This window comes from Enhydra lutris, unplaced genomic scaffold, assembly GCF_002288905.1.
Source record: "Enhydra lutris kenyoni isolate GAN:26980312 unplaced genomic scaffold, ASM228890v2 scaffoldscaffold2, whole genome shotgun sequence".
NCBI classification, from domain to species: domain Eukaryota; kingdom Metazoa; phylum Chordata; class Mammalia; order Carnivora; family Mustelidae; genus Enhydra; species Enhydra lutris.
In genome coordinates, this window is record NW_019154086.1 from 47,123,714 (window position 1) to 47,148,724 (window position 25,011).

At 36.2% G+C, this 25,011-nt stretch overlaps 1 pseudogene; it reads left to right on the forward strand.

Moving 5' to 3' along the window:
* Window positions 1-25,011, forward strand: part of LOC111146266 — a 120,654-nt pseudogene that overhangs the window by 49,007 nt on the left and 46,636 nt on the right.

Genomic DNA, 25,011 nt, shown 5'->3' on the forward strand with positions numbered 1-25,011 from the left:
GTGCCTCCTGGATTTTGATGCTTGTTCCCTTGCCATATTAGGGAAATTGTCTACACTACTATACTCTAATATACCTTCTGCTCCCCTCTCTCTTTTTTCTTCTTCTGGAATCCCAATTATTCTAATATTATTTCATCTTATGGTATCACTTATCTCTCGAATTTTCCCCTCATGGTCCAGTAGTTGTTTGTCTCTCTTTTGCTCAACTTCTTTATTCTCTGTCATTTGGTCTTCTATATCCCTAATTCTCTCTTCTGCCTCATTTATCCTAGCAGTAAGGGCCTCAATTTTTGATTGCACCTCATTAATAGCTTTTTTGATTTCAGCTTGGTTATAATTTAGTTATTTTATTTCTCCAGAAAGGGCTTTTATTTCTCCAGACAGGGTTTCTCTAATATCTTTCATGTGTTTTTCGAGACCAGCTAGCACCTTGAGAATCATCATTCTGACCTCTAGATTTGACATATTACCAACATCCTTATTGATTAGATGTCCAACCTTTGGTACTGCCTCTTATTCTTTTTTTTTTTTTTTTGTGGCGAGTTTTTCTGCCTTGCCATTTTATCCAGATAAGAATATATGAACGAGAGAATAAAATTTTTTAAGGGTGGAAAAGACCCCAGAAAAATGTATGCTAATGAAATCAGAAGAGACCCCAAATCTGGGGGGAGGAGAAGGGGGCTAAAAGAAGTTTTAAAAAGATGAATAGAACAGAGCCACCGACTTGATTTTGGGTGTGTTTTGGTCTCTTAGAAGAAACTATCTCCCATAATTTTAAAGAAAGAAAAACTTATATATAAAAAATAAGGGTAAACATGATGAAGGGATGGAATATGAGTGTAAAAATGAAAATTTAAAAATGGGATTGATAAGTTGGTTGGAAAAAGAAAGAAAAAGAAAGTGGAGAGAATTTGCTTGAACTGGAGACTAGAACAAAGCCCTGTGCTAGATTTATGGTATATTTTTATCCATTAGAAGAAATTGTTTTCTAAAACATTTTTAGAAGAAAAAACCCTATAAGTATACAAAAAATAAAGTTAGATACACTGAGGGATAAAATATGACTATAATAGTGAAGGTTTAAAAAGATTTTCTTTTTTTAGAAAGGTATTGTGAAGATAAACTAGTAAAGAAACTTTAAAAGAAGAAAGAGGAAAAGTTAAAAAAATTAGAATAAGAAAAAAATAAAATAAAAGAATTAACTTTGCAAGACTAAAGAATCATGGAGAGAAAGCCATGAATTCCATGCTTTGCTTTCCCTTCCTCTGGAATTTGCTCTTCTACTTGACCAGTGAGCCTGGTCTTAGCTGGATGTTCTTGCTGATCTTCTGGGGAAGGGGCCTGTTTTAGTGATTTTCAAATGTTTTTGCCTGAGGCGGAATTGTGCTGCCCTTGCCAGTGGTTGGGGTAAGTAATCTGCTCAGGTTCACTCTTGGGAGCTTTTTTCCTCTGAACACTTTCTGTAGAGCTCTGGAGGACAGGAATGAAAATGGAGGCCTCCCAATCTCCAGCCCAGAGGAGCCAAGAGCTTGGGGCCCCACTCCTCAGTGGAGAAATGCACTCAATCACTTCCATCTCCCTGGTCTCTGGCTGCTCTCAGGCTCACACAGCCTGTGACTGAATGTTTCTGTCTCTGGCACACAGCCCCATTTGGAGTCTCCAAACCCAGCAGATTCTTGCCACTCTGCTCTTGTGGCAGATGAACGTGGGTCTCCCCAGATCTGCCACTTGTGGTGCCCCTGCTCAAAGAGCAGTGGCCTCACTGTGCTGCGGATCACAGTTTAAGGTAACCCCAAGCTGAGAGCTCACTCCTTGGCTCTGTTTCTGTAGTCGGCATCCCCACTCATACCTGTAAGCTCTGCTACACTCAGATACCCCCAATCCTTCTGTGACTCTGTGGGACCTGAGACCACACGGTCCCCACAAGGGCTCCACCCCCACTTAGCCTCTGGAGCGATGTCCTTCAGTGAAGCAGACTTTTGAAAGTTCAAATTTTGTGCTCCATTGCTCCACTGCTTGCCAGGAGCCTGCCCCTCCCCCCGCAGTCTATCTTCCCATTTCTTTGGATTCACTTCTCTGCAGGTCCTACCTTTCAGAAAGTGGTCGATTTTCTGTTTCTAGATTTGCTGCTCTTCTTCTCTTCAATCTCCTATTGGGTTTGTAGGTATTTGGAATGGTTTGATAACTATCTAGCTGATCTCCTGCTACCTGATGTCATCTCAGTCTGCTACTCTTCTGCCATCTTGGCTCCTCCGGCCTATTAGGTCTGTTTTTAAAAATATACCTTATTAATTTCTTCTTTTAATATTACATTTTATTCTTCCTCTTTCCTTTTTATTTTGTTGCACTTTTTCTCATATTTTGTTGAACTAGGAATTTGTTGACTTATGTTTTTATTAATAAATGCTGTTTTTAGTGTAGTACTATGAATTTAGTACTGTGAATTTTTCTGTGGACTCTATTTTAAGTATAATCCACAGACTGTGTGACATGTAGAGATTTTCATTTTATTTGTTAGAAATTATGTAATTTTCATGTTTTCTCTCTTTTGCCCAGGTAGAAGTGCTTTTTTTTTTTTTTTTTCATTTTGTTAAATGACTTCTAGTCTTATTACACTGCAATCTAATATTGCTGTTTGTAACACATATACTTTATGGAACTCACTGATGTTTCTTTGTGACGTAATACATGACCAACACAAACTAAATGTGTTCTCCATTATAAAGGTAAAATGTTTGAGGTATATTCATAAAGCCTGCTTCATTGGTTATGTTCATTAGGTCTTCTTTATTTTTATTTATTCCCCTCCTCAACATTTAATCTGTCCTTTAATGAGAGTGGTTTACTGAAGTCCACTAATTGTTAATATATTTCTCTCTGTCTCCTTGTATCTCTTGTCTTTGCTTCATTAAATAATTGCTTGTTATTTGGTGTGTATGTACTCATAGTATATATGACTGATTGATAATGTTATCTTTATTATGATTGTTGTTTTTAGCAGTAAATTTTACTCTTTTTTGTTTAATGCAGTCTATCCCTCACTGCTTTCTTCTTGCTTTCCTTTGCCTAGAAATTTTTTTGTCCATCCCTTTAGTTTTAGCCTTTAAGAATCAATTTGTTTTAGATATACCTTTTAGGTACCACACTGAGATGTAATTATCTTTCCTTTTTGAACCAAATTGAAAAATTTTTAAATATATGATTTAATTCCACTCATACTTATTGATTTAACTAAAATGTTTAGTTTCAATTCTCAAATTATTTTATAATTATGTGTATTATATATTTACTATGTTTATTTTTCTGCCTAAGGATACTCTTTGGAGTTTTATTTTTATATTTAGAAAGGTATATATTTTTGTTTTAGCAGGTACCTGTGTGCTTTTTATTATCTGGTTTGTCAAGGTTTTGTTTGTTTTGTTTTGTTTTTTTAAGATTTTATTTTTAAGGAGTCTCTACATCCAACATGAGGCTGGAACTCACAACCTGGAGAGCAAGATTCATATGCTCTTCCAAATGAGCCGGACAGGTGCCCCTGGTTTGTCAAGATTTTAATGGTATTCTGTAATATCCACATATTGCCTGAATAATAGTCATCAACATTGAGCTCACTTTTTCTTTTTCTTTTTTTTCTGTCCTTTTCCTTCCATTTAAAAAGTACATTATTTCTACTTTGTCTCAACATATAACATGTATACACTAATTTTCCACCCCTTTCCCCATCTTTGTAGGGTGTAGAGATGGAAAATTAATATAATCTACATTTTTATTTATTCAAATTCTTACCATTGGTCTTAATGTTGAACCACTTCTAGTCATCTCTTGACTGGATGAAACTTATCCACTAATAGATTTCTTGAGGACTAATATAGTATAGAATTCCCCACATCTTGTATGTTTAAAACTGTTTTTCCATAACCTTAATATTTGAGACACATCTTGGCTAGATATAAATTTTTGGTCCATGCTTTCTTTTATTGAGTTTTAGGAAAATGCTCTTTCTTTGCTGTGCATGCTGTTTTTAAGAATTTTAATGGGAATATAATTCTTTTGTGCTAAATATGTAGGTCTTGAGATTTCTTTTTTATATCTTTGAAGTTTGATAATTTTACTGGGCTAGTTAGTTAGCTAATGCTATGAAACAAATTAAGACCTTAGTAGCTTAGAGGTGCGTGGCTGGCTCAGTCGGAAGAACATGCTCTTCTTGATCTTAAGGTCATGAGTTCAAGCCCCATGTTGGGTGTAGAGATTACTTAAAAAAAAAAAACAACAAAACTTAAAAATATATCTTAAAGAACTTAGTGGCCTAAAGGCAACAAGAAATATATATTAACACAAAGTTTCTGTGAGTCATGAACTTGGGAGCTACTTTGCTAGTGGTCCAGTTTGAGGTTTTAGTAAAGCCGTTGGCTGGGACTATAGTTATCTGAAGGTTTGAGTTGGATCTGCTTTTAAGATGACTTGCACACACACTGGCAAACTGGTGCTCAGTTCTCCATGTGAGCTTCTCCACAGAGCTGCTTGTTGTCCTTATGCATGATGGTTAGCTTCCCCTAGAGTAAGTAATCCAAGAGAGAGAGCAAAATGGAAGCTGCAGTGTCTTTTAAGAGCTAGTCTTGGTTTTAGTTGTTTTGGGTGACAGGCTAACTTGGTCCCTATTACACCGTCCTTGTTGGAAACAGAAGTCTCTTGGCTATTATTTCTTTAATAATTTTCATATCTCATCCCATTTTTTTCCTTTCTCTTCATGGTACTTCAATTTTGTGAATGTTTGGCCTTTTAGGGCATAGGATCTATTATTTTATCCCGAAGAGCATTGATATTTTATCAGTCAGCTTGACTGAACTCAAACTCTAAACTTTGTCTTCCTGTAGTAGACAGTCACTCAAACCCCTGTTTAATTGGTTAGACTTTTAACTGGCTGCTTGGAGTCCGCCCACACTTGCATAGATTAGAGGGCAGCCAGATATTTGGGCAGAATTTATATGAAGAATTTGGGGTTCTCCTTTTTTGAATCTCTCATTTCTGGACTTTCTCCATTTTTTTTTTTTAAATCTCTTGCAGTTATTCTGAGCTCTTTTTCAAATTCTGCCTATCTACTGAAACTGAAACTCCAGGTTTCAGTTTCTCCTTTTGGTCACCCTCCAAGTCCTTCAATTATTTTGTCCAGAGTTCATATTACATAGGATTTGTTTTTAATGAGAGTCTTATGACTCTATTTTAAATGATTTCTGCTTAATGGATCTTGGTGAGGCCTTCTCTAATTATGCCACTTAAAAATTACAGAACCACCCATCTCCTGGTGCTTCATTTCTGTACACAATTATTACCAGTTGACATAGAATGCATTTTAACATTTGTTTGTTGTCTGATTTCCACAACTAGAATGTAAGCTCTAAAACAGTAGACATATTTCCCTCTTGTTCAGTGCAATTTCTTCAGTTCTTAGAACAGATCAGATTAATGCTTAGTAAAGATTTCGGTATGCATGAGTGAATCAATACATTATTTTTTCCTGCATCCTTATATAGTGCCCAAAAGGCAATGGATGAGGAAGAGGAAGCAGTTGAAGAACGTTGGAATATGTTAACTATTTGGGTGACTGGCAGAAAAGGTTTAACTGAAACAGAAGCAGCAGCCCTTATTGTGGAAGAAGCTAAAATGATTCTGCAGCAGGACTTAGTTGAAATGGGAGTGCAATGGAATTCATACTCCCTTTAAAATTCTGATACACACTCATTGACCAGCAGTGAGTCAGAAGTAAAGGAACAGAAATTTATACCCCAAACTAAAAGATCTTGTGAAAGGTTAACATCAAAGAAAAAAAGTAACTCGATGTTTAGTGATTCTTCTGCTAAGCATTCATAAAATACTGTGCAAGATTTAGAGAAAAGTGGAGAGCATACAAACTCCTTTTATGATAAGTTACAGAATGGGAATCAAGAACGCCAGGCATATTCCACTTCCAGAGCAAGAAAATGGGCTTCTTTGAGTATAAGTAAAGAAAAGCTAAGAACCTCTCTGAATGAGGGAAAAACATGCACTAAGAAAGTTGTTTGGATTCTCTTGTTTGAGAAAACTAAAAAAGAAGCTCCGAGTTTCAATTCAGAAAAGATGAGTATTACCTCTGGATCTTGGAAACATAGTAAATATGTAAAACAATTTAGACACAGTAGCCGTATGAAAGACACTGAGATGTGTAGAATTGATTTACAGGAACAGACTATGTCTAATCCTGTTTATTGTGGAGATGCATTTACCTTAGATGAGAAGAATGTAGAATTTAGAAGTCCAGACCCTTTTGCTAAAAATGTATCATTCTGTGCTGAGGGAAAATATAGCAAAGCATCATTCTCATTAGAAAGAGAACAAAGTTCAAAGAACAAAACAAAAACTAATTATATTCTTGTGGAACATTTTATCACACACTCCCAGAGTAAAAAAATGACTTGTCAACCCACTAGTATGGTTAGTGAAATGGAAGAGGATTTGCTGTTGTTGAGTCAGAAAAAATAAACACAGTTTTGGTGGTAGAAAACGATTTAAAAAACCAGAATGTTTATCTAAAACATGACACCTACTCAGTTAACTACTGCCCAGAAAAACAGTCTGATAAACAGACGAACACTTCTACCAAGCAGAAAAAAATAATAGAGAGACAAATGTCCTGTGAGACAGGCAGTAGTTATATGAATAGAGACTCAGATATTATTATCAAGTGTGGAATTACGAAGTTTAATAGTGAAGAAAATAAATCAAATAAGCTTTAGGTATCAGGAGATAAGGAGAGCTGAGATACTCCCACCTCGAGGATCAGAAGGCCAGCATGAGAATTTACTAAATACATCTAGAAAACAAGAAAAAACAGAAGCTTATGTGGCAAACAATGAATAATTGTGTTTCTGAATTAGGTTTAGTTCCTTGTGAATTTGAAGATAGTTTCTACATGGATACTCCATCAGAGAAAATAATACAACAGATGACAACTGAAAATGCCAAACCAGGAGCAAAGTATGCCAACCTGGCAACAGGAATGTTGCAGAAGAGCTTAGATGACCAGAGTTCGGTATGCTCTTTTCAGAATGAGATTTGTATTACTTTTTCTGGTGAACAACATTCTCCAGAAGTGACAAATAAAGATCATTTGGAACTTAAGACTGTAGATACTATGAAACAAGGCACTGATTTGGATGGGGTTGATATCCTGACTCCAGAAAGCTTAATTTTTCTTTCTCCAATACTCTTGAAGGTAAATGGACCTTGTTTTAAAAGGAATGAACTTTCTGTCACTGACTCTCAATTAAATAGTTTTCTTCAAGGTTATCAAACACGAGAAGCTATGAAACCAGTTATACCTCTGGTTCTTCAAAAGAGAACTACCTCTGGTATAGAAGCAGAATGTCTGCCAGTTCCTGAAACAAGTTTGAATTTGAGTGATGGCTTACTGTTTGGCAGTTTCGATGAAGACTACCTAGTAAAAGAACAACCACCTGACATACAAGTGAAAGAACCCCTGCACTAACGTCAAACCATTTTAGTCATTCTGTGTGTCTGCAATGAGAGGGCACAATTAGAAAATCAAATGAATGAGAATCAAGATAATCAGCAATAGTACACTTCTTTCAGTGATGAGTCTATTATATTTTCAGAAGTGGATTCTGATCAGGTGGTTGAAGCTTTGAACACTGTAGAAATATGTCCTGTCCAGGAGAAACAGAATACTGCAGTTTTAGAGCATTAGAACTAAGTGATCCAATGACTGTAGGTAATAATTATCCACAAAGAGAAGTAATTGGAGGAGATAAAGATGAAAGGTCTCAAAAACCCAAATTAACTGAGACAGAGGAAAATAATGCATTCATATAGTCAGGGGCATTATTTGATTTAAGCCCAGGACTGCAGAGAATTTTAGACAAAGTGTCCAGTCCTCTAGAAAATGAAAAGCAAAAATTAACCACTACAAACTTGTCTAGTTTGAAAGGAAAAAATGTAGAGGTAAATGACAAACAAAAAGTGATTTCAAATTTGGAGCCAAATCAAGTGCAGGGAATCTCATTTTCTCCTAATATTGAAGTAAAAAGCAAGATTGGGACACTGGAGACCAATGCCCTTCATGCTGAAATCTCATCCCACTTGCCTTGTAAAGAGAACTGTATAGTTAATAGTAATAGACTCATTCCTCTTACACCTATTCCAGCATCTGCTTCTAAACTGATATTTCCAAGTATTCCTGGAACATCTTCTGTAAAACTTCAGAAAACACATAGTGTTTTACAGCTTGGTGAAAGTTACTCCTTTGACTCATCTTCAAATATTGAAAACCAAGATTTAAGTTCAGAGAGTAGAAATGGTTTAAAAGAAGTCCTGCTAGAGACACAACTTTTCACTGTGGTTATCACACGATGGATTGCAGTTAACTCCAGCCTCATTCAGCTCAGGAAGTTTGGCCATAATTGATGTAGCTAGTGACCAAAAACTCCCTTTTGAACATTCATTAAGGAGTGGCAGAGCAAAAAGCAATTTTCTATCTCACTGGCTTGTGAAAAGATCAGTAGTTTGACATTTAAAATTGCTGCTATTGGTGGTAGGTTTAAGCAAGGTAAGACTTAAAAATTTTTTTTTCATATTTTTATCTTTATATGTAAAATAGTGGGTTGGGCCTGAGACTTTTCAGTATGGGATATTAAATGTAATAAATTTATTCAGAGTTCAATTAAAGTTTCTTCTATGTGGGTTTAGAACAGCTTTATTGTTGAGCACAACTAGATTAATAATAGTTGCCATCTGGTCTAAGAGATGGATGACTCCAGGACATGTGGGTATGAGAGCCAAGCACTGAGAAAAAAAAGCTCAAGCTGGGCTACTGAACTCATGTAGACCACCAAGGCACTACTCATTTACCTAGCACTGATCCACTGTTGTGGCTGGCCTATGTCTAATCAGGCCTGTGTCTGCCTCTTTCTTCACAAGCCACGGATCCCACCTAAACAGCCTTCCTAGAGTAGATCTCCACACTAGGTGGTCCAGAGGGAGTTCCAGACCAGTCTTTTCTCTGAGGACAAGGACATAGAAGCCAAGCTTCTTGCTGCTGCAGCCACCACAGTTGTGGCTGGTTTGAGGGCCAGCACTTGACCACTGGGTGTATCAGGAATCCATCTCTTAAATGATAACTCTTTCTCCAGTGCTAGTCTGGACTTGGCCTTGTGTCAGGCCATGGAGCTCTTCTGTTTGATTGTTGACTTCCTTATCCTTTTCACTTTATGAGGCTTCACAGAGGTCACCTATCTGTCACCTATCTGTCACTTCTTCTTCAACTCCAGGCCATATCTGGTACTAGAGTATGCTAAAATTTGCCATTAAACATGGTGTTTCTTTTTTGAGAAAATCATGTGTGTGTGTGTGTGTGTGTGTGTGTGTGTGTGTGATTATTTATATAAAATATATTAATATTAGAGTATAAGTTTGTAAAAACTATGTATTTTGAACAAGGATCTCCTTTTTTTGGTATTTTAATGACATAGCATCATGGTTTTTATTAATCATCCGTGCTCATGAATTTTACATCAGTGCTCATGAATATTACATTGTAATTTCCTTATTTACTTACATAATCACAAATAGAAAAAAAGGCACTATATTATAAACAATGTATATAACCTACATATTTCAGTACTTATGTCAAGTAGACTTGTACCTCCAAATGGTGTTCATGAATTCTGTACCAAGATGTTGACCACAAAGCCTCATAGAGCCCTTCCAGGTTTAAGAGACTTGAAACTTTTGTTAAATAATGCCATATATATATATCTGTCTTCATGACAAAAAGGATTTTGTATCATTGGTAATACCTGTAGTCAACTTGACAGCCTTCTGTGGAAAGCAAAGATTTGATAAGTTTGCTTAAATCTCTGTATTTATGCATGAATTTGTTCATAAAAGTTTTATTATTTGATCTTCAATTTATAGAACATGTGTTTTTAAAAATTTTTTTATTTGAGTATAGTTGACACATAATGATATATTAATTTCAGGTGTACAACATAGTAATTTGACAAATTTAAACATTACACTGTGTTTACCAGGAATATAGATACCATCTGTCCCCATACATTGCTATTACAGTATCATTGACTATATTCTTTATGCTGTGTCTTTTATTCCCATGACTTATTCATTACATAACCGGAAGCCCGTATCTCCCTCTCTCTTTCACCCATTTTGCCCAACCCCCCAATCTTCCCTTCCCTCTAGCAACCATCAGTTATTCTCTATATTTATAAATCTGATTCGTGTTTATAGCAGCAATATCCACAATGGCCAAACTATGGAAAGAACCTAGATGTCCACCAACAGATGAATGGATAAAGAAGATGTGGTATAGATATACAGTGGAATACTATGCAGCCATCAAAAGAAATGAAATCTTACCATTTGTGACAATGTGGATGGAACTAGAGGGTATTATGCTTAGTGAAATAAGTCAATCAGAGAAAGACAATTATCATATGATCTCCCTGATTTGAGGAAGTTGAGAGGCAATGTGGGGGGTTTGGGGGTAGGAAAAGAATAAATGAAACAAGATGGGATCGGGAAGGAGACAAACCATAAGAGATTCTTAATGTCACAAAACAAACTGAGGGTTGCAGGGGGGAGGGGGAGGGAGATGGGGTTATGGACATTGGGGAAGGTATGTGCTATGGTGAGTGCTTTGAAATGTGTAAACCTGGTGATTCACAGACCTGTACCCCTGGGGCTAATAATACATTATATGTTAATAATAAAAAAAAAACTTATGAAAAAATAATAAAAAAAGTCTGATTCTGCTTTTTATTTATTTGTGTGTTTTTGTTTTAGATTCTACATATGAAGTGAAATCATATGGTATTTGTCTTTCTCAGTCTGAATTATTTCATTTAGCATAATACCCTCTAAGTCTATGTTGTCTTATAGAGCAAGTTCTCATCTTTATTTTTTTTTTTTAAGCATTGTATTTCATTGTATATATGTACCACATCTTCCTTATTCATTTGTCTATCAGTGGACACTTAGGTCATGAACCACATGTTTTATGTACTTTTTGCATTGACTAATACTTTCCATTTTTTATTCAAAATACATAAAATTGAGCATATTCTCTGTGCTAGGGGTTAGAGGGATAAAATTTTTCACTTAAATTTAACAAATATGTGCCATTTATTTTCAAGGTATTAGGGATCTAATTACAAACAATATAACTGGTTTTGACCTATATTTATAAAGTTGGAGATGCCTTATTTTAGAAAAAATGTTGAATCCAGATACCAAATCATGCCTGATTCTTCACCAAGAAGTAAGATGCTTGTAGTGTTCAAATGGTCTTTATTTCTGTTTGAGTTACAGCAATTCAAAATGAAGCTTTAAAAAGATTTAGTTAATAACCATTTTACTTATTATTATAGATCTATTTTAGGAAATCTTTGGTAAATTTTTCATAGTGACAATTATCTTAATAGATGGAAAGCCTAGAAAGATCTTACACATACCTAAAAATGACCATCCAAATAATGCATATTTTAGAGATCTGGAAATTTTGCCAATCAAATAGTTTTGTATTATTATCATTGTTTTTTTTTAATTTATTTTTTAAAATTAACATATAATGTATTATTTGTTTTAGGGGTACAGGTCTGCGATTCATATGTCTTACACAATTCACAGTGCTCACCATAGCACATACCCTCTCCAATGCCCATCACCAAGCCACCCCATCCTTCACACCCCCTTCCCTACAGCAATCAGTTAGTGTCCTGAGATTAAAAGTCTCTTATTGTTTATCTTCCTCTTTGGTTTCATTTTGTTTCATTTTTCCATCCCTTCCCCTATGATCCTCTGTCTTATCTCTCAAATTCCACATATCAATGAGATCATATGATAATTGTCTTTCCCTGATTGACTTATATTGCTTAGCGTAATACCCTTTAGTTCCATCCATATCATTGCAAATGGCAAGATTTTATTTTTTGATGGTTGCATAATATTCCATTGTATATATACATCACATCTTCTTTATCCATTCATCTGTTGATGGACATGTAGGCTCTTTCCATAGTTTGGCTGTTGTGGACATTTCTGCTATAAACATTGGGGTGCATGTGCCCCTTTAGATCACTACATTTGTGTCTTTGGGGTAAATATCCAGTACTGCAATTTCTGGATCATATAGTAGCTCTATTTTCAACTTTTTGAGGAACTACATACTGTTTTTCAGAGTGGCTGAACCAACTTGCATTTCCACCAGCAGTGTAGGAGAGTTCCCCTTTCTCCACATCCTCACCAACATCTGTCATTTCCTGACTTGCTAATTTTAGCCGTTCTGACTGGTGTGAGGGGGTATCTCATTGAGGTTTTGATTTTTATTTCCCTGATGTGGAGTGATATTGAGCACTTTTTCATGTGTCTGTTGTCCATCTGGATGTCTTCTTTGCAGAAATGTCTCTTCAAGTCTTCTGCCCATTTCTTGATTGGATTATTTGTTCTTTGGGTGTTGAGTTTGATAAGTTCTTTATAGATTTTGGATACTAGCCCTTTATCTGACATGTCATTTGCAAATATCTTCTATTCTGTGAGTTGTCTTTTGGTTTTATTGACTGTTTCCTTTGCTGTGCAAAAGCTTTTCATCCTGATGAAGTCACAATAGTTCATTTTTGCCCTTCCTTCCCTTGCCTTTGGTGATGTTTCTAGGAAGAAGTTGCTGTGGCTGAGGTTGAAGAGGTTGCTGCCCGTGTTCTCCTCAAGGATTTTGATGGATTCCTTTCTCACATTGAGGTCTTTCATCCATTTTGAGTCTATATTTATGTGTGGTGTAAGGAAATGGTCCAGTTTCATTCTTCTGCATGTGGCTGTCCAATTTTCCCAACACCATTTGTTGAAGAGAATGTCTTTTTTTCCATTGAACATTCTTGCCTGCTTTGTCAAAGATTGGTTGACCATAGAGTCGAAGGTCCATTTCTGGGCTCCCTATTCTGTTCCACTGATCTATGTGTCTGTTTTTGTGACTGTACCATGCTGCCTTGATGATTACAGCTTTGTAATAGAGCTTGAAGACCAGAATTGTGATGCCACCAGCTTTGCTTTTCTTTTTCAACATTCCTCTATTTGGGGTCTTTTCTGGTTCCATATAAATTTTAGAATTATTTGTCCAATTTCTTTGAAAAACATTGATAGTATTTTGATAGGGTTTGCATTAAATGTGTAGATTGCTCTAGGTAGCAGAGACATTTTCACAATATTGGTTTTTCCTATCCATGAGCATGAAACTTTTTCCATTTCTTTTTGTATTCCTCAACTTCTTTCATGGGTACTTTATAGTTTTCTGAGTACAGATTCTTTGCCTCTTTGGTTGGATTTTTTTCCTAGGTAACTTATGGTTTTAGGTTCAATTATAAGTGGAATTGAATCCTTAATTTCTCTTTCTTCTGTCTTGTTGATGTGTAGAAATGCAAATGATTTCTGTGCTTTAATATTATGTCCTGACACTTTACTGAATTTCTGTATGAGTTCTAGCAGTTTTGGAGTGGAGTCTTTTGGGTTTTCCACATAAAGTATCATATCATCTGCAAAGAGTGAGTGTTTGACTTCTTTGCTGATTCATATGCCTTTTACTTCTTTTTGTAGTCTGATTGCTTAGGCTAGGACTTCCAGTACTGTGCTGAATAGCAGTGGTGATAGTGGACATCCCTGCTGTGTTCCTGACCTTAGGGGAAAATCTTTCAGTTTTTCCCCATTGAGAATAATACTGTGGGCTTTTCATATATGGCTTTTATGATATTGAGGTATTTTCCCTCTATCCCTACACTGAAGAGTTTTAATCAAGAACTGTACTTTGTCAAATACTTTTCCTGCATCTATTGCAAATATTATATGATCCTTGTTCTTTTATTAATGTATTGTGTCACATTGATTAATTTGCAGATGTTGAACCAACATTGCAGCCCAGGAATAAATCCCACTTGGTCGTGGTGAATAATCTTTTAATGTATTATTGGATCCTATTCGCTAGTATTGGTGAGAATTTTTGCATCCATGTTCATCAAGGATATTGGTCTGTAATTCTTTTCAATGGAGTCTTCGTCTGCTTTTGGGATCAAAGTAATGCTGGACTCATGAAATGGGTTTGGAAGTTTTCCTTCCATTTCTATTTCTTGGAACTGTTTCAGGAGAATAGGTATCCATTCTTCTTTAGATGTTTTGTAGAGTTCCCTTGGGAAGGCATCTGGCCCTGTGCTCTTGTTTGTTGGGAGATTTTTGATTATTGCTTCAATTTCCCTACTGGTTATGGATCTGTTCAGGTTTGTTTTTTTTTTTTTTCTTCCTGGTTCACAGTTTTGGTAGTTTATAAGTCTCTAGGAATGCATCCATTTCTTCTTCAAATTTGTCAAATTTGCTGGTGTATAGTTGCTCATAATATGTTCTTATGATTGTTTGCATTTCTTTGGTGTTGGTTTTGATCTCTCCTCTTTCCTTCATGATTTTATTTATTTGGGTCCTTTCTCTTTTCTTTTTGATAAGTCTGGCCAGGGTTTATTGATCTTATTAATTCTTTGAAGGAACCAGCTCCTAGTTTTATTGATCTGTTCTACTATTCTTTTGGTTTCTATTTCACTGATTTCTGCTCTGATCTTTATTATTCTCTTCTGCTAGGTTTAGGCTTTCTTTGCTGTGCTTTCTCCAGCTCCTTTAGGTGTAGCATTAGGTTGTTCTTATTTCTTGAGAAAGGCTTGTATTGCTGTATACTTTCCTCTTAGGACTGTCTTTGCTGTGTCCCAAAGATTTTGAACAGTTGTGTTGTCATTTTCATTTTTTTCCATGAATTTTTTCAATTCTTCTTTAATTTCCTGGTTGACCCATTCATTCTTTAGTAGGATGCTCTTTAGCTTCCATGTATTTGGTTCTTTCCAATTTTCCTCTTGTGATTGAGTTCTAGTTTCAAAGCAGTGAGCTCCAAAAATATGCAGGGAATGATCCCAGTCTTTTGATACTGGTTGAGACCTGATTGTGACCCAGGATGTGATCTATTGTGGAGAATGTTCCATGTGCACTAGAGAAGAATGTGTATTCTGTTGCTTTGGGATGGAATGTTCTGAATATATCTGTGAAATCCATCTGGTCCAGTGTGTCATTTAAGGCCTTTACTTCCTTGTTGACTTTTGCTTAGATGATCTATCCATTTCAGTGAGGAGGGTGTTAAAGTCCCTTATTATTATTGTAATATTGTCAATGTGTTTCTTTGATTTTGTTATTAATTGGCTTATATAATAGGCTGCTCCAATGTTAGTGGCAAAGATATTTAAAATTGTTAGATCATTATATTGGATAGACCCTTAAAGTATGATATAGTGTCCTTCCTCATCTCTTATTATGGTCTTTGGTTTAAAATCTGTCTGATATAGTGATTGCCACCCCAGCTGTCTTTTGATGTCCCTTAGCATGGTAAATGGTTTTCCACCCCCTCACTTTATATCTGGAGGAGTTCTTGGGTCTAAAATTAGTCTCTGGCAGACAGCATAATGATGGGCCTTGTTTTTTGTTGTTGCTTTTTTTTTTAATCCAATCTGATACCCTGTGTCTTTAGATTAGGGCATTTAGTCCATTTACATTCAGGGTAGCTCTTGAAAGATATGAATTTAGTGCCACTGTATTGTCTGTAAGGTGACTGTTACTGTGTATTGTTTCTTCCTTTCTGGTCTATGTTAATTTCAGTCTCTCTCTTTGCTTAGAGGACCCATTTCAGTATTTCAAAGAGGACCCATTTCAGTATTTCCTGTAGTGCTGGTTTGGTGTTTGTAAGTTCTTTTTTGTTTGTTTATTTGTTTTTCCTGGAAGTTTTGTCTCTCCTATTTTCAATGACAGCCTAGCTGTCTTGGCTGCATATTTTTCTCGTTTAGTGCTCTGAATATATCATGCCAGTCCATTTTGTCCTGCCAGGTCTCTGTGGATAGGTCTGCTGCCAATCTAATGTTCCACCATTGTGGGTTACAGACTTCTTGTCCTGTTTTCAGGAATTTCTTTTGTCTCTGAAACTTAACATTAACATTAGTTAACGTTAAAAATGTTAGTTAACATTAGTTAATGTTAAAAAAATGTTAAATGTTAATGTTAAAAAATAGATGTTGACCTATTTTTATTGATTTTGAGAGGGGTTCTCTGTGCCTCCTGGATTTTGATGCCTGTTTCCTTCCCCAAATTAGGAAAGTTCTCTGCTATAATTTGCTCTATATACCTTCTGCCCCTCCCTCTGTTTCTTCTTCTTCTGGATTCTAATATTGTTTTGTCTTATGGTATCACTAAGTCTCGTATTCTCCCCTAATGATCACGTAGTTGTTTATATCTCTTTTTCTCAGCTTCTTTTTTCTCCATCGTTTGTTCTTCCATATTACTAATTCTCTCTTCTACCTCATTTATCCTAGCAGTTACGGCCTCCGTATTTGATTGCACCTCATTAATAGCCTTTTGATTTTGATTTGGTTAGATTTTAGTTCTCTTATTTTTCTGAAAAGGATTCTCTAGTACTTCCTTTGCTTTTTTCAAGCCCATCTAGTATCTATATAATCATCATTATGAACTCTAGTTCTGATGTCTTACTAATGTGCATATTGATTAGGTCCCTGGCAGTCAGTACTGCCTCTTGTACTTTTTTTTGAGGTGAATTTTTCTGTTTTGTCATTTTGTCCAGAGAATAGATGAATGAGAAAACAAAATGCTAAAAGGGTAAGAAGGACCCTGGAAAATATACACTAAACAAATCATTAGAGACCCAAAACTGGAGAGAAAATGAAGGAGAAAAAGAAAAAAGGAAAGAAATAATATTATCAGATTACTGAATAGAACAGAGCCACACACTACATTTTGAGTATATTTTGGTCTGCTAGAAGAAACTGCCTCCTGAAATTTTAAAGAAAAAATATATATATACAAAAATAATGGTAAATACAATGAAGGGATAGAATATGACTATAAAGATGAAAATTAAAAAAGATTTTTAAAAAGGAATTGATAAGAAGTTGGCTGAAAAAAGACAGAAGAAAAACTAAAAAAAAAAAAAAAAGGAGAGAATGTGATCAGGTGAGCGAGTAGAACAAAGCCATTCACTAGATTTAGGGTATATTTTTGTCTCCTAGAAGAAACTGTATCCCAAAACTTTAAAGAAAGAAAAACATATATATACAAAAAATAAGGTTAAATACAATGAAGGGATAGAATATGACTGTAAAAATGACAAAAAGGATTTTAGAAAAGGAATAATTAGATGAAAAGATAATAAGATAAGCTGAAAATAAGGTAAGTTGAAAAAGGAAAGAAGAAAAATTAAAAAAAATAGAAAAAGAAAAAATAAAGAAAATTAAAAATATTAATTTTGAAAGACTAAAGAATCATGGGGGAAAAAGTTTGAATTCTATGTGCTCTATTCCTCTAGTGCCAGAGTTTTGTGGTTCTCAATGATTGATTAACTTGGTCTTGGCTGGATATTCTTGCTGATCTTCTGGCAGATGGGCCTGTTGCAGTGGTTCTCAAATGTCTTTGCCTGAGGTGGATGGAATTGCACTGCTTTTGTCAGGGGCCAAGCTGAGTAATCTGCTTGGGTTCACTCTCAGTAGCTTTTGTTCCATGAATGTTTTCCATATGGCTTTGGAAGGTGAGAATGAAAATGGCAGCCTTCCAATCTCTGGCCCCAGAGGAGCTGAGAACTCAGGGCCCCACTCCTCAGTCAGCCTTCAGAGAAAAGGAGTCAATCACTTCTCTCTCCCTGGTCTCTGGCTGCCTTGGATTCCCTTCTTTGCATATCCTACTCTCCAGAAAGTGGTCGCTTTTCTGTTCATTGAACTGCTATATTCTTTTCTTTGATTTCCATTGAGTTCATAGGTATTCAGTGTGGTTTGATAGCTATCTATCTGAATTCCTGTGACCAGATAAAATTTAGGTCTCCTATTCCTCCACCATCTTGCTCCTCCCCAATCCTTGTTTTTTTTTTTTTTTTTTTTTTTTTTTAAACATTCAGTTTAATGGCTTTGTTTTGAGATTTTAAACAATTTCACTTTTGATTTACTTTGTTGGCTCACCTCAGGAAACCCCTATTAGAGATGATGGCATTCCTGTTAAAGGTTGTGATGACATCCTGGTGGCTGGTCTGGCAGTATGCTGGGGTGGAAGAGATGCTTATTATTTTTCATTGCAGAAGGAACAAAAGCATCCTGGTAAGTAGTCACTATTGGCTTAATCAACATATAATTTTAATATAACCTCTATTAGTATAATGACCTGTTTGTTGAGAATAACTTCCTGATACTTAACTAGAATTTATTTTTAGGCTTAAAAATTTTGGGGGGTGGGATAGTGACTGTTGTGTACCTTAGTTCATTTATTAACTAGAATGTTTGTCTTAGGCACCACCTTTATTCCCCTTTACTTATTCTCATGGACTACTGATACTATCTTTTCTTCTTGAAGTCAGTGGAGACTTAGGGACTTCCTGGCCACCTTGAGGGTTTATTTTTGAAGATTGGATCATAGCAGTTTCTTTTCAGACTTTTTTCATGTTATTGACTGGGTCTGGAACTTATCTAGATACAGAGATGAGTTGAACATCTACAGTAGTTGAATTGTACAGCCTTTGTAGATGTCTATGGAATTGAGAGATATGATCTGGAAATACCTTGTGATTTGATTACAGTTGTTGCATTACCTAGCTGATAGATGGTTTTAGACAGGAGCAAAATTAACAAGTAAACATTTTAAAGAATGCCATGAAGAATGGAATATTTTTCTGTTGTTTTGAGGGAAAATGTGTTATGTTAAATAGATACTTGAATTTCATTTTTTTTTGATCTAGCATTATATGTTCATACTAAATCTTTTAAAAATAGGGAGTTCGTTTAAAATTCATAATACCTTTTATGTTTTTAACTCCTTATTCTGAGAAATGTAAATTTATTCCTAGAAATCTTGGTATTTAAATATTTCACCTAATTAAATAGAGCATTATTAATTACATAGCACAAGCTGTAATTTTTAGAATATGTAGCACTTCATCTTTGTAGCCAGTGAGACCTGAATAAGGTGAGATGCTGAATTATTGGTTCCATGGAGTTAGACCCTTAGGCTTTTCAGTCTTTTCATTAAAGATTCCTGCTTCAAATGAATGCGTGTAATGTTTGCTTTAAGACTTTTTGTGTGTTTTCTAAAGAAATTCATTCCAGTTTTGTCCCACCTTCTCTGGATCCAAGCCTGACTGTGAAAGAGAGAATGTGGTACCTTCTATCCTGCTTTCAAGAGGAATCTGATAAAGAACGTTCTATTATCATCTATAACTTCATCCAGAGCTATAAGATTCTTCTTCTGTCTTCTTCTGTCTTGTCTTGTGGTATCTCCCTGATGCAAAGTTATGAAGATCCTAAGGTTTCATGTCTTATTTAATTTTTACCATACTTAAAAAAAATTTTAATGCATTGTGTGAATTCTTAAATGACTTGGTATTTATTTAGCTCCAACAATGAAGCTTAAATTTTTTAGAGTAGTCACTCTTTTATCTAGTAATCTCATTCACCAAGAACAGAATGTGATGCACCAACTACCTCTGTGTAGATAAAAACAGAGATTCCACAAATTCGAAGCACTAAAGTTCATACCTTTCCTTACAGATGTAAAAATTTTTTGATTTTGGTTATGTTTGGTTTTCTTTCTCTCAGTAAATTAGAAATGGAATGAGAACTGTCAGATTTAAATATATGATAGGAGAATGTTTCAAATATCAATGAAGACAGAGGCAGAAAATAGGAAAAATGTGTAAACCTAAGATGTCAAAAAGAATGATAGGGCCATTTGGCATAAGACAGATTACCTTACTAGCCCCTGAGAACTTTGCTATTATAATAGCAAAGCATGAAACACTTCTCATAATGATGATTCTGAGTTAAGGAAAGGGTAACTTATGTTATTGTAACATATATTCTACAGTATAATACATTTTCATAAGACATTTATTTATAATATCATAGCTTTCAAAGGGGTATCATTTTTCCTCCTGTTGATACTGGATACATGAGGCGTATGGAGTATTAATTTTGATTTGATATATGATATTACTTGGTTCTTATTAGCAATATAATCAATAATAGGATAAATTTTGATTTCTTAGTTTCTTTAGCTTTTTGAGGGAAAGATTTCCAAAGGCAGTATCAGATAAACTGAAGATATCATCCTTTTCTGTAGTTCAGGCTAGGCTTGGTTTACATGTGATAAATTCTGTGTAGTTTTTAAATTGACCTTTCCTGGATATAAAAAGTTGTCACTTAATTTTGATGTTCCATACTACTCAACCTTAAAAGAAAAAATGAAATCTTGCCTTTGCAACAATGTGGATAGAACAAGGGGGTATAAATAAGTTAAATATAAATATAAATAAGTAAGTTGATCAGAGAAAGAGTTATCATATGATCTCACATGTGGAATTCAAAAAAAAAACAGGATCATAGAGAAAGAGAGGGAAAAGTAAAACAGTACAAAATCAGAGAGGGAGACAAACAATAAGATACTCTTAATCATAGGAAACAAACTGAGAATTGCTGGGTGGGGAAGGTATGGGGTAAGCCCTGGGTATTATATAACACTGATGAATCACTGAACTCTATCTCTGAAACTAATAATACAGTATATGTTAATTAGTTGAATTTAAACAAAAGAACTCAAAAAAATTTTGATGTTCCAGAGTCCAAAATGAGAATATATTTAATACAAGTTTCTCATTAAAACTACTATACCAAAAACACAAAAACAACAACAACAAAAAACTATACCATCTCAGATTTATTATAGCACTTTTTGCATAAACTACTTGAAACATTGCATAGCTGGTTTTGTCAGTCATAACACTTTTGATGCAAGAAGATAAACTATTAATTTTTAAAATCTCACTTTTATAAGAAACATGTGTCAACTTTTACATCAAACTACCTTATTCAATATTCTCTAAAAGGTTTCTGATCACCAATTTCTAATGTGGTGGTGGGGAGGTCCCCACACCTCCAGCAATTCCCTGGTACCAGCTGATTATCTTACAATTCAACTCAATTCTGACACTGCCTATGCAGTTGTTACCTGTCCTTCTGACCCACCAGCTATAAATCAAAGTTTCCTACCATTCCCTCCTTGGGTTCAATTAATTTGCTGAAGGGGCTCACAGAACTCATGAAACCATTTTATTCCTTAGATTTTTTTTTTTACAAAAGATATTAAAGGATATGAATCAGTAGCCAGATGAAGAGATAAATAGGGAGAGATATGTAAGAAGGGGCATGAATCTTCTATACCCTCTCCAAACACACCACTCTCCCTGCATTTCCGTTTATTCGCTGACCTGGAAGCTCTCCAAACCCTGCCTTTTGGGTTTTTATGGAGACTTCACACATAGGCATGATGGATTAAATCATTGGCCATTGGTGCAGCCACCAGCCACTACCCCATCCCAGGAGGGTGGGACCGAAAGTTCCAACCCTCCAATCACAGGAATGGTTCTTCTAGCAACCATCCTCCATCCTTAGGTGACCTAGAGACATTCCAAAAGCCACCTCATTAACATAACAAAAGACATCTTTTCTTTTCTTTTTTTTTTGGGAGGGGGCGTCTCTCAGTTTAGCAAATTTCAAGGATTTTAGTTCTGTGCCAGAAATGAGAAGGAGGACCAATACATATTTATTATAAGTCACAATGTCACAGCCCACCCCTGGTCTTCAAACATGATTGTTATAATGTGAGTATTATAGCAAAATAATAATAAAAGTTAAAAGAAGTTGGCACATTACTAGAATCCCATTTCAGTTATTAACTATCCAGTGCATCATCATTATATGAAAATGTATCTCATGTTTGTAGGCTTCCATTTGATTTTACCAGGTTCCAAAAACAAGAGGATTGTCATCTATATACGGCTTCACCCTTTCAGGCATCTAACATAATTGAGATAAGAGACAATATCATCTCTTGCTTAGAGCTTCTTTTGGGGCGTTAATATTGGATTTTCTTCATTACATAATCCATTTATTCATTTCTTTACCCATAGCTACCATTTTTCCTTCTATGCTTTCCTTCTATGCTTCAGTGCTTTGTGTTAGAATTCTGAAGGGCCTGATGGGGCAGGATGTGCCTTCACCCCATTTGGCATGATTCTGATTTCTTGCTTAGGAATCACCATTTCCATCCTTTATACTTGTAGTCCTGGTCCTGTGACCCCTGCATCAGCTAGGAGGAAAGAAGTTGAGGTGATGTGGGGAAGAATGTATATCAACATCTTCCCCATCCTTACTTCCCCAGATCAAAACAGAGAAACACATCCAGTGGGGACACACCTTTAGCCCCATTCATGTTCATGTTGAATGGCAGAGCATACTCATGAAGACTTATATGCCAGCCCTTGCTGTCTTTATCTTCCTCCATTTTAGCTGTCCATTCCAATTCTCTATCAAACTAGCACTGAGGATATCTCTTTGCCCCTTGTTGAGCGTTATGGGCTATTAAGTGTGTTCTTTGGTCTGAAGAAATGATGGTCAGCCACCCAAACTGGTGCAGTATCTTCTGTTCTGGTTCCTTTATAGCACTCAGAACTTTTGTACCTATACTCAGGAAAGCAAAGCATGGTCCAGAGTCAATGTCTGTTCCTATATGGACCTATTTGTACCTCCCCAAGGCTACTAGCATTAGTATCACCTAACAGCTATATTCCTGGCCTTCCTTCTGGGGAATCTGCCAAATAACCATCTGCAGTCTCTGACTCTCTTGTTGACAGAATAGTTTGTTTTAGCTTTCTGTGCCTCAGGGGGTGCAGGAGGAATATGTCTAGATTCAGCCCATCTCTGCATTACTACAGCAAACCCTGTGCTCAGTCCCCTCATTCATGGACCCTCATTCATGGGTCCAGGCAACCATTTCAAGAGGAATCTGATAAAGAACATTCTATTACCTATTACCATTTCAAAGGGGCATGTAGGGACATCTGCTTGATAATTCTAGTCACCTTCCTAACCTGGAAGGGAGTTCTTGTGAAAGGCATTAATGTGTTCTACTTAAATGTACCCTTTCAAATTTCTGTAGGAGCATCTGTTTCACAGGCTAGGTCTCCATCGCTGTCCTGACTGACATTTTGGCCAGGCTATCAGGCGTTATTCATGAGCCAGTGGAAACATAGGGCCTTTTCCCAGGTGTTCAATTCTTTCATCACTGCTAGGAAAATAGCATGCAATACAGCACACCAAGATGATCCGTTTCTATCTTCTTTGAATAGAATGATGACTTTCCAAAACAGGGTATTGTCCATTCACTTTGGAACTGCCATTCACAAACCTAGCATCTTTTTGTCAGTCAAGAGCTGTTTATAGAGCGATGTCATTGACAATAGAATCCAGCAGCAGCTCTTCACACAATTCCAGTGTCAAGCCTAAGAAAAAAGAGGCTCCCTGCTCTTGAATATCTCTTCTTTGCATTCTCCAGGCAGCATGATCCTGTATAACCTTTTCCCAATTTATTATGGAACTCTCCTGGGCACTGCCAACTCCATTAGAGCATTTCTCAGATATTACCTGTGTTGGGTAGGTATTTCAGGTTTCAAGGTCATGGTATATCCTTTAGTCATAAGAATAACTTCAATTAATAATATCAGATAGCAAGGCCATAAATACCCTTAAATGGAAATCCTCTTGTTTAAAGTCCCCATAGGCATTGTTGGGAGGTATGCCCAAGCTCTTGCCATTAGCCCCAGTCTCCACATAGGGCTATTGCACAAAGAATCTGTTGCTACCAACACTCAAGCTTCATTCCACACTGTATGGGCTCAGGCAATCTTACTGGTTCACACTGAGCATTTAACATTGCTTGAAGGGTGGGACTTATATGCCTTGTGTTTTACAGTACTAATTAGGGGACATGTTCCTCTGTTAGACATAATGTCCATCCCTAAAATGCAATCAGGTAAAGACCCAATGACTTCATTTAAGGCCTGTTCAAACATATCAGTTCTTCTACAGACTTTTTCCTTTATTCTGCCAACTCTTACATTTCTAATTATAACCTCCATTAGGGCTACATCAATGTGTTTTGGTTTTATAAAACCAGGTAGGTAGAGGAAGTGTTCCCTAGGCAGACATAACACTATTATCATAAAATATTCAGGTAAAGGCGATATCACTTCTTTTTCTTTTTTTTCAAGGATTTTATTTATTTGAGAGAGAAAGGGAGCACATGTGCTCACCTGATGACAAGTGGGGAAGCAGAAGGAGAGGGAGAAGCAGACTCCCTGCTGAGCAGGGAGCCAGGGCTTGGTCCCAGGACCTTAGGATTATGACCTGAGCCAAAGGCAGATACTTAACTGACTAAGCTACATAGGCACCCCAGGAGATACAACTTCTTTACATAATACCTGCTTAAACATTCCAGTTTACATAATCCTATCAACCATTAAATTTTTGCAATTCTCTTATTCTAGTGTAGCCCAAGTCAAGGCTTTACCAATGGGTTTTAGTACTAAGGTTCTTAGATCTCCCTTCAAGGAGTCCTAGGAACTTCCCTTTTCTACCCCCTGACAGCTTTACCTACTATTGTCTAAAGGCTTTGGGTCCCCAGAGAGGGGTTGAGCCAAGGGACCCCAGCCCTTTTATCAGTCTTTAACTTGATTAATCTGCCTAACCACTGATTGCTGGTCAGGTTTCTCATTGTAACTTAATGTCTTTAAGCTTTTTAAATTTCTCCAAATTATGGTAAATAGAGCAGTCTTGTTTGGGAGCCCCCCCTTTTAAAAAAATTTTTATTTATTTATTTGACAGAGAGAGAGAGAGAGATCATAAGTAGGCAGAGCAGCAGCAGGCAGAGAGAGGGGGAAGCAGGCTCTCTGCCGAGCAGGGAGCCCGATGGAGGGCTTGGTCCCAGGACCCTGAGATCATGACCTGAGCCACCCAGGTGCTCCTGTTTGGGGCCATTTAATGGGGGTTGCTT